The 10,065-nt window shown below is 45.5% G+C and overlaps 1 long non-coding RNA gene across 1 annotated transcript; it reads right to left on the bottom strand.

Annotated features, from left to right (window-relative positions):
- Positions 1–812: 812 nt before the first annotated feature.
- Positions 813–1,364, bottom strand: LOC132648957 (uncharacterized). The gene is made up of 3 exons (XR_009587358.1): positions 1,220–1,364; positions 1,011–1,102; positions 813–888 (listed from the first exon to the last, which is right to left on the bottom strand). It is a non-coding gene; the product is annotated as an uncharacterized LOC132648957 (long non-coding RNA).
- Positions 1,365–10,065: the final 8,701 nt, after the last annotated feature.

The following is a 10,065-nucleotide window of genomic DNA, read 5'->3' on the forward strand; positions in this document are numbered from 1 at the left end:
ATGAATTCCTACCTCCAAAAGACTAGGAATAGAAGGAAGAAAGAGGTCAGACATTTCAGACCACCTAACTGGGTACTTAAATGCTTAGAGAGACAAGAATGAAGTATGTTCCAAAGCAGTGTAGAGCAAAATAGGATAGATTGGTTTGACAGGAATCAACTGCAAACTGGAAGAACAAACCAAAAGGAGTCTAGAAACTAAGAGCCACTGATAAGAAAGAACAGTCATCCTCTAACCCTGAGCTCACGTGTACTGTGGGAGAGCAGGCACTAATAAAATTAGATGCAAGAGAAGTATATAGGACAACAGACACCCCAGAAACCCGGCGTGTCCGGGCTGGGGAGACAGCCCGCGAGTCCAGGTACAACTAGCTCTGCGGAGGACCTACCTATATTTGGTTCTCAGGACCCAGGTCAAGTGGCTCACAATTGCTCCAATCCCAGCTCTAGGAGATCCTACACCACTGCCCTCTGAGGGCATCCATACACGTGCGCACACACCCACACACAAGTGCACTCACTGCTACTACACATCACGTCAATAGTGAAATATCTTTCCTTATTCACATGAGGGCGTCAGATCCTACAGGTAGTTATGATCTGGCACGGAAGTGCTGGATATCAAACCTAGTTCCAGGAGTACATGCTCTTAAAGTGACAGGCCATCTATCCAGACTACCCCACCCCCAAATAAATCTTTCTTTTAAAACCGAGAGGGTCCATCCCATGAACTGGAAGAGAGTGTCTGTTTATTAAATAAACATAATAAAATGTTCTAAGACGGAAAACAGAAGGAACTTACCATTGTATAGTAAGTTCTTAGTAAGTCCAAGTATGTGTGTCAGGAGCGGAGCGCAGAAGTCCAGTCGCTCTCCAACAAGAGCTTCTGCTGTATAAGACAGGGGGAGTGGAGAATGGTGTGAGTGTGTGAGGGAGGGAATAGAAGAAGAGTTTGTGTTTAGTAAACAAACATAATAAAATATTGTAGGTTAAAGAACAGAAGGAACTTACTATATGGTGTTCAAAACTGCTTGTGAAAGTGGGAGTATAATCTGTCAAGAGCGCAGAAGGCCAGTTGCTCTCCAACAACAAGAGTTTCTGCTCTTTAAGACAGGGGAGTGGAGAATAGTGTGAGTGTGATAGAGGGAATAGACGGAGAGTTTGTGTTTAATAAACAAACATAATAAAATATTGTAGGTTAGAGAACAGAAGGAACTTACTGTATGGTGGTCAAAACGGCTTGTAAAAGTGGGAGTATAATCTGTCAAGAGTGCAGAAGTCCAGTCTCTCTCCAACCAAGAGCTTCTGCTCTGTAAGACAGGAAGCAGGCTCAGCCAGAGCCTTAAGTGGATAGGTGTCACAATGGCTCCTTGTGGTGTCAGAGCAAGAAATGGACCAACGATCCCTAGGCACATCCCCCTGGGTTCCCTCACATTCTGTCCTCGAGGGACAGGAAAGCTGGTCTTGAGCAGTGGGGCAGTAGGGGCCTGAGGAAGCTGGTTACACTCAAGTGTCTGTCCCCAGTGATGCCCAGGGAGCCACCTCGTCCTGCTAGGCCCACTGCCCAAGGTCCACAGTTTGCCCCACCTGGTGCCACCTGGTTTGAATCATGTTCAAACACTTGGGTGGGACTTGACACCCAAACCTTAAGGAGGACACACACACACACACACACACTCCATCTAGCCATGATACAACTAGCTGTGAGCTGACTGAGAGTCCTTCAAGGGTCAGCTGATGGACCTTAGACAGGAGGTCGAAATGAAAGTCAGGAAAGTCTCAGAAAGGTGAACACGTGGCAGTTAGAAAAGCTAGCAAAGTGGAGGCAGGAGGATCAGTTCAAGTCCTCTTTGGCCACACAGGGATGCTGAGGCGCTACAGGAGACCCTGCCTCACCAAATACAAAAGCAATAGCAAAGAGAAGATGAGAAAGGACCGCTTTTGTTTTCTGCATGACCTGGGTTTCCAATGCTTCATAAGTTAATGGTTGCTGTTACACACGAGGCATGATCACAAGTGCGTGTGACAACAATGCTTGAGGATGGAGGGCTGATCAGCCTGTTCCATGTTCCTGAAGCTAGACTGCTATCACCTCCCTCCAAAAGTCATCACCTTTACACATTAACGGGACCTCACAGCATCCACCCAAGCTACAGCACATACACCAGAGAAACTCATTGGAAGTTTACAAGAGGTCAAGGAGATGTTCACAGCACACGTCTACACATCACTCACTTGAGCACTGGCTAGCAAGTCTAGTTAACTAAACCATCACACAACGAAAGGGAGACACAGGTACACCGATCAGCAATGGGCACCAAAGCTTAACTTGCCAGTTCTGTAATCAGATACTAGATTTTTAGAAGTCACACCACCTTGGCAAAACAGAAAGGAACCTGAATGTCTTTGTTGCTGGACCATGAAGATTCTGTTACCCACTGCCTTTCCCCAAACATGAAAAGCTTAAGGAAAAGTGTAGGGAAGAGTGCGGCAATCAGGCTCTAAAGTGAATAAAGAAATACTTTTTAGATATATGATTAACTGAAACCCAGGCAGCTGGTACACATGAGAGGGATTTTCCTTGGTTGAATTATTTGAAGTGGAGACTCACCCTAAGTCTGGATATTTTGAAGCAGAAGACCCACCCTAAATGAGCCAAACCTTCCAAAGGTAGTCCAAAAAAGACACAGAAGAAGGAAGCTTTTGCTTTTCTGTCTGCTTGTTGTAACTCTCACCGGGAATTGTTCTGTGCCCTCCCTTAGCTCGTGTCAGAAGCTACTTCTGGATTCCAATGTGCACTGAAAATTGGCAGCTCCCTAGGACCCTCCCTGGGTCTCCAGCACCAGATTGGGGCTGCTAAGACATTCACTGTCTTAGTTTCTTTTTCTATTACTGTGAAGATACACTATGACCACAGCTGTTTATAAAAGAAAAGGATGTAAATGAGGGCTTGCTCACAATTTGAAGTGCTAGTCCAGGAACATAACAGTAGGAAGCATTGCAGGAAACAGGCAGGCAGGCATGGCAGGCATAGCACTGGAGCAGGAGCTAGGACTCTACACCTCCATCTGCAGTCAGAGAGAGGGAGACAGAGATAGAGAGAGGAACAGAGAGGTAGAGATAGCGAGAGCTGAAGACACACAGAAAGAGAGTGACAGAGAGATAGAGACGGGGCCTGTCTTGCACTTTTGAAACCTCAAAGCCCACCCCCAGTGACACACATTTTTAAGAAGGCCACACTTCCTGGTCTTTCCTAAAGAGTAACTGGGAGCCAAATAATCAAACTCAAATATATGCCTCTTCAAGGGGCACCTGTACTCTCATGCATTACCTCATTCTCAGTATCCCAGAAGCCAGTGAGTTAATATATTGAAAATGAGCAGGAAAAAATATTGTTGGACTGTGATGGCATGCTTTTATTTCCAGTATGTGGGAGGCAGAGGCTGGTGGATCAGTGAGTTTGAGGCCAGCCTGTTCTACAGAGTGACATCCAGGACATCCAAGGCCCTGCAGAGAAACCCTGTCTTGAAAAACAAAAACGAAACAAAGCCAAATGCCACCTGAATTGTCCACACAGCAAATCATCCTTCTCAGCTGTGGGTGATGGAGCCGTAGCCAGGTATTCTGTTTTCTTCCTGACCTTTAAAAACACCTGTTTTGATAAGATATACAAGAAAGAGAAGTTGATTATTTGTGCTGCTGGAGGTTGCCAGGTCAAGGTTCAGACACCAGCAGATTCTGGGTGGCATGAAGGCTGCTTTCTCCATCAAGTATGTTTCTATGTTGTGTTTCCTCACATGACTAAGAGAGGAATTGAATTCAGTTTTTCAAGATCTTAAAAAAAAAAACAAACCTGCACAATATAACTCTTTAAAAGCTAGCCTCTCTTGAATGTAATGTTTCTCTCTCTAAGGCCCATATCTCCAATTCCTGTGACTTAATGCTAACTCCAAGCAAAAGGAGCCTTTCTAGTCACTTTAGGAGTGGCTCCTTATCATCCGGAACCCCAGCCATAAAACAGCTGAGGGAGTTCTTGGCCATGGAGGATCTTCTAGAATCTGGATTCCCCAGCTCAACATGATAGCTAAATATATATTCCTGTACAAGGCCTTGAAGGAACCAGAGAATCCCGGAATCTGACACATCCATGGGCATCCTAGAACAGGCACATCCGTGCAACTTAGCTCTGGCAATTTCTGACACTGCTAAACCCTTTGTCTGCTTGTGCATGAGTGATATGGACTAGCCCTGGGAGTTCATTATCTTACTTGTATGTGTGTGAGTTGTCAGCTCCAAAGGAAACTCTTTCCCTAAATTCCACAAGGGACAAACAGCTCTCTGCAGTGCCTATTAGCACAGCGAAGTGCATGTCCATCTTCAGGGTCCTTCAGCATCACAAGTACCTGTAACACATTCCAAAGTCCATGTATCCCCCTAGCCTTTCTCCCCTCCTCCCCTCCCCTAAACTCCTTCCAGCTCACAGGCTTCCCTCCCCTCCACCACTCATCCTCCTTATAACCCTGCTACTTTGGCAATTTTCTGTCTGTCTGTCTGCCTGTCTGCCTCTGTCTCTGTCTTCCTTTCTGTCTCCCCCCTCTCCCCCTCTATTTTTTTCCTCTCTGCTCTGCTCCTGCTTCTATCCCTGACAGGTCCAGTCTGCTGGCCATGTTCAATCTACTACTTTCTCTCTGTGTTTGGCCTCTTCCAGATGCCTCTGGATGTTCTCTTCTATGCACAATAAACACTTTTCCCTTAGCCATATCATGGAGGGGTCTGTCTGTATGTATATGTACTACGTGCATGCATGGTGCCTGTGAAGGCCAGAGAGAGTGCTAGATTCCCTGAAACTGGAGGAACAGATGGTTTTGAGCCGTCATATGGATTCTGAGAAGGGCACCTGGGTCCTCTGCAAAAGCTGTGAGTGCACTTAACTGCTAGCCAGCTCTCCAGTTCCTTAGCCCTGGATGTTTCAACACAAGTTTTGGGGCTTCCCAGCAACCCATCACTAACTGTTTTTAAATAATAAAGATTCTCTTCAGGTTTAATAGAGAAGCGTTAGGACAGATTTCAGATGGAATACCTTGTGGTCGCCCTTGTCATTTGCAGTGGGAGAGGCTGGCACACGACAGCCAGCTTTCACAGGGAGGAATCTCTGATCTCAGCAGTTTAGTGATGGTTCAAGATATATCAAGGTATAGCTAGGTTGCTCTGTGCCTGATTGGAAGGCAGCTGACCTTGCTGTACTGCCCCACCTCCGGATTGCCACACAGTAGGAGTTCAGCTGCTTAGTGAAGTTACAGCCCGGGTTATAAGTCTATCACTCTGGTTGCCTTACGCCAGGGGTGGAAGAAGCTGTGGAGGAGTGTGTCTAAGCCCCTCTGTAGTGGCAGACAGAGCACTTAACCAGGAATTTCTGTGTGTTCAGCACCTGGCTGCTCCCGTAATAACCTGTCCTGTTGGGTTTTATGGAGGCTTTATTACATTGTTTGCTAAAGATCAGCTCGTCTTTAGACCTTTGCCTGCTCCCCTGGGATTGGCTGAAAGTCCTAACTCTGATTTACCTTGAGCAGCCCCATCCTGAAGCTACATGGGACTGCCAGCCCCCAGCTGATAAGCATACCAAAAGACACATCTCTACAGATCCTAGGACATGCAGCAGTAATTAGAGCAGAGAAATAATTCATAATCTCAGAAAGCACTTTGAGCCTCCGGCATGCAACAGAAACAGTCTTGAGAAGGTCAGATACTGGAAAAGTTAACAAGATGTCCTATTTTCTTCCTGCTCAGATTTTTCCCTCTTATAGTCTGACAAAGATCGCTAGGGAACCTATTGTTTTTAATCCCCAGTGTTTCCCAGTTTAGACTCCCATGTCAGAGATTCCAGGCCGTTTTTTAGTGGAGCAGAGTACTGAGTGGAGCTTATAATTTAGGGGACAGACGTCAGGGTGAGACAGAGAAAAGTTGCCCCCACATGGGACGAGATTCTGAGGGGGAAATGGACTCTCAAATATGGATTTCAATCATGAAAAATTTTCTCAGGCAACCACAGAGCCCAAGACAACAGGGGTGATGTCAGTTGGCTGGAGACTCAGGGACCAGGCATAGCAGCAGCTGACATCACCACCCAGGAGACCCAGTGAGGTCAGACTCTAGGGAGGGCCCTTGCTGGTGTCACACTCACCAGGAGAACAGGAGAGAGAAAATGCTCAGGTAGGGCAGGGTCCCCAAAGCAGCAGTCCTCAGATTCTCTTTGCTGGGGCCGATGTAGAGGTCGTGAAGGAATATAGCTTGCTAGCTTCTCCTCCCAGATTGCTCAGCCTGCTGTCTTAGAGCACGCAGGACCACTAGCCCAGGGGTGGCACCAACCACAATGGGCTGGGCCCTCCCACAACAATCAGGAGGAAAATGCCCTACAGGTTTACCTACAGCTCAGTCTTAGTGCAGGCATATTCTCAGTTGAGGGTTCCTCCTCTCAGTCGAATTTAGCTTGCATCAAGTTGACAAAAAACTAGCCACCACACCAGGTTTTGCCATAGGTCCATTATAAAGCCCCCACACCAGTAAATTGATTGTACCCTGCTCCCCAAGTCCCTTCTGTGGTGGTTCGAATAGGAATGGCTCCCACAGACTCATGTGGTTGAATGCTTGGCTCACAGGGAATGGCACTTTAGGAGGTGTGGCCCTGTTGGAGTAGGTGTGGCCTTGTTTGAATAAGTCTGTCACTGTGTCAGTGGGTTTAATGTCTCCTATGCTGAAGCTCCACCCAGTGTGGAATCAGAGCCTCCTCCTGGCTGCCTGCAGAAGACACTGTCTTTCTGCTGTGTGTGGATTAAGATGTAGAACTCTCAGCTCCTTCTCTAGCCTCATGCCTGCTTGCATGCCACCATGCTTCTTGCCATGATGATAATGAACTAAACAACCAGTTCCAGTGAAATGTTTTCCTTTGTAAGGTTTACAGTGGTCATGGTGTCTCCTCACAGAGATAAGAATATATAAAAAGTCTGAGGTCCCTGGTACATCTTTCTCAGGGAGCGAGGCTTCAGCAGAAACAGCTGGCCTGCTGACACTGACTCCACTCCTGGATCCCTGCTCTTCCTCTTCTCTGGTCAACCTGACAATCTCATACCCAGCTGCAAACTGCAAACAGCTCCATCTCTTGTGTTTCCAACATCACTTTTCCAACTCCAATGTTTAATGCTAATATCTGTTCATATTGCATCAGTATAGGTTTTAATCCTATTTTAGATAAGGGAATACTGCTGCCATGTTTTACCCAAACTCATTTCCTGATTAGTGATGATAGAAGGAAAAGTTTACTAGATGCCATAGAAATTGGGGGCGGGGGGAGTGCATGCAGGAAGGACCAAAGTAGCATGCGGATTGCACTGAGATGAGACAGAGACAAAGGTGGACAAAATAGAATCAGAAGGAGGGACTGTTCAGTTTTATATTCCAGTGGGTAGATGTTTATGGCATCTTTGCTTTTTGAATGTTGGGAGTATTCATGGTTAATAAGGCAAAAAGGTCTGGCCACAGACACACTGAGTGTCCAGCCGGAGCCACCGGTCAGGTCAGAAGTGGGCGGTGCAGTATTTCATCTTGTTTTTGAACTTGACTCAGCTAGAGTCATCTGGGGAAAGGGCACCTTACTGAAGGATTGCCTTCATCAGATTGCCTGTAGGGGAACCTGTGGTTCATTTTCTTAATAGATGATTGATGTGGACTCACAACTACCTGTAACTCCGGCTCCATGGGCTCTGACACTTTCTTTCATCCTCTGCAGACAACTCCACACATGGGGCACATACACATACAGACACTTACACATGCAAAGGCATACACACTCACATACACACAGGCATACCTACACATAAAAATAAAATAGATCTTAAAAATAAATGAATTAAGCAAAAAAGGCAAGTTGAGTGATTTTAGTTTCCAGTGTGTCTGATAGCATTGTCTGTTGGATCAGTGGAAACTTCAGAATAAAATACAAATCCTCTCCAAGTTTTGTTTTCCTTTACCACAGTAATAAATGTAAGAGCTGGAGGGTGGGAAGAAGTGCTGGGAAATGTCTTCTGGTTGAGACAGCACCACTGAACTGAGCTCACTGAAGCTCTTGTGACCTACACAGGAGCAAGGAAACAGTATATGTAGATCAACATTCCAATGAGCAGCATGAACTGGACACTGTGGGTATGAAGAAAGGAAAAAGGAGAGGAGGTGAAAGGTTGAAGGGGACATGTTGGGGAAGCTGGGGGTCATTGAGGTCATTGGGAGTGAACATGATCATGACGCATTGCTTATATGTATGAACTTGTCAAAGAATAAACAAATGCCAGTCTATTTAAAAAGGCCAATGTAGAGGACACACTTGTCAGCACACTACTTGGGAGGCAGGAGCTCGGAATTCACTGAGTTTGATGCCAGCCTGGGCTATAGAGTGAGATCCTATCTAAAAATATTTCAAAATATCACATGTATCTATGACTGTATGTATCACCTACCTATTTATTTATTTAGCATCGTGGAGCTCAGGTTGGCCTTGAACTTCATATGTAGTGGAGACAGGTTCTGCCCTACTAATCCTCCTCCTCTACCTTCTAAATCCTGCGATGAAAGCATGTGGTAGCACCCCAAGTGCGGTGGTTTGAATGAGAATGCCCCCCCCCATAGGTTCATGCAGGCCTCATGCTTGCTAGGCAGGAGCCCTCCTTCTGAGAGACATCCTCTTAAAAGTTAATTTGTTTAAGCTGAATGTGGTGGTACACATCTTTTAAATCTCAGCACTCAGGAAGCAGAGCCAGGTGGATCTGTGTGAGCTCAAGGCTAGCCTGGTCTACATAGGGAGTTCTGTGACATGGAGAGCTACATAGAAAAACTATGTTTCAAAACAAAATCTTGGTTAGGAGTGCTGGGGATGGAAGCTAGGCTTTAGCTATGCAGAGCCTCACCTATGCCATATAAGTACTATATCACGAAGCGATACTCTCATGTTTATAGGAAGGAAAGCACAAACTAAAGGCCTGACATTTGGGTCTTCTGACATAGGCATCTGCCCCCTGCTAATATTGAAAATTACTCACAGGGACTCTGACCTTCAGCCCAGTGCTTTTCTAGTAGCTTATGTACATCTGACAGTCTTTCTACTTAGAAGGTAATAGCTAGTACATACAAAGTACATTTCTGTTTTTGAGATAGGCTGGCCTCATACTCCATATGCAGATAAGGCTGACCGTACATTCCACATTTCAAACAGTTAAATTGTATGTATGTATGTACGTATGTATGTATGTATGTATGTGTGTGTATGTATGTGTGTGTATGTATGTACATATTGATGATCTATCTATTGATTTCTCTATATATCTATCTATCTTCCTACCTAAAAATCAATCTATCTGTCACCTTTCCATTTCCTGTCTACACATAGGATCTCTTGTGGACCAGGCTGGCCTATAACTCCATCAGTAGTGGAGGATGACTTTATATTCTTGATTTTCTTGCTTCTACCTTTATCTAAGTGACTATCCAGTACTCAGCCCTAAATGGGACATCTGTGGCATTCCTCAGCTTTCCAAGACTCAGGGAATATAATGGAAGAAGGGGTGGAAAAGAATTTAAGAGCCTGAGGATTGACAGGAGTGCAGGGAAATGCTGCTTTCTGGCCATTGTGCTCATGAACTCACTGAGGGTAGCCCTTCCAGATCTTTCTGTGTTAGTTGCTTGGAGTCACACAGCCCAGGTAATAAGATGCTGAGCCTTTGACCTCCTTGCTACCTCAAACAACACAAACAAAAGCAAAACAAATCCAACAACAAGCAAACAAACAAACAAAAAACCCATCCAAACACAACCCCGTTGAGCTATCAAAAGTGGGCTTTACCACTGTTCACAACTGGCTTTCATACCAGTTTTCTTCCTGGAGGAAGGTTTTTGCTGAGTAAAATGCTAAAATGGGGACTCAAAGGAGATTAAAAGGGTCTTTAGAAATATGAAAGGCTCCACGTCCTCCTTAATCTCCACACCTGTGTGAAGTGGTTTAAGCATGAGTAATGGACTAAAG

This window comes from Meriones unguiculatus, chromosome 18 (genome assembly GCF_030254825.1).
Source record: "Meriones unguiculatus strain TT.TT164.6M chromosome 18, Bangor_MerUng_6.1, whole genome shotgun sequence".
NCBI lineage: Eukaryota > Metazoa > Chordata > Mammalia > Rodentia > Muridae > Meriones > Meriones unguiculatus.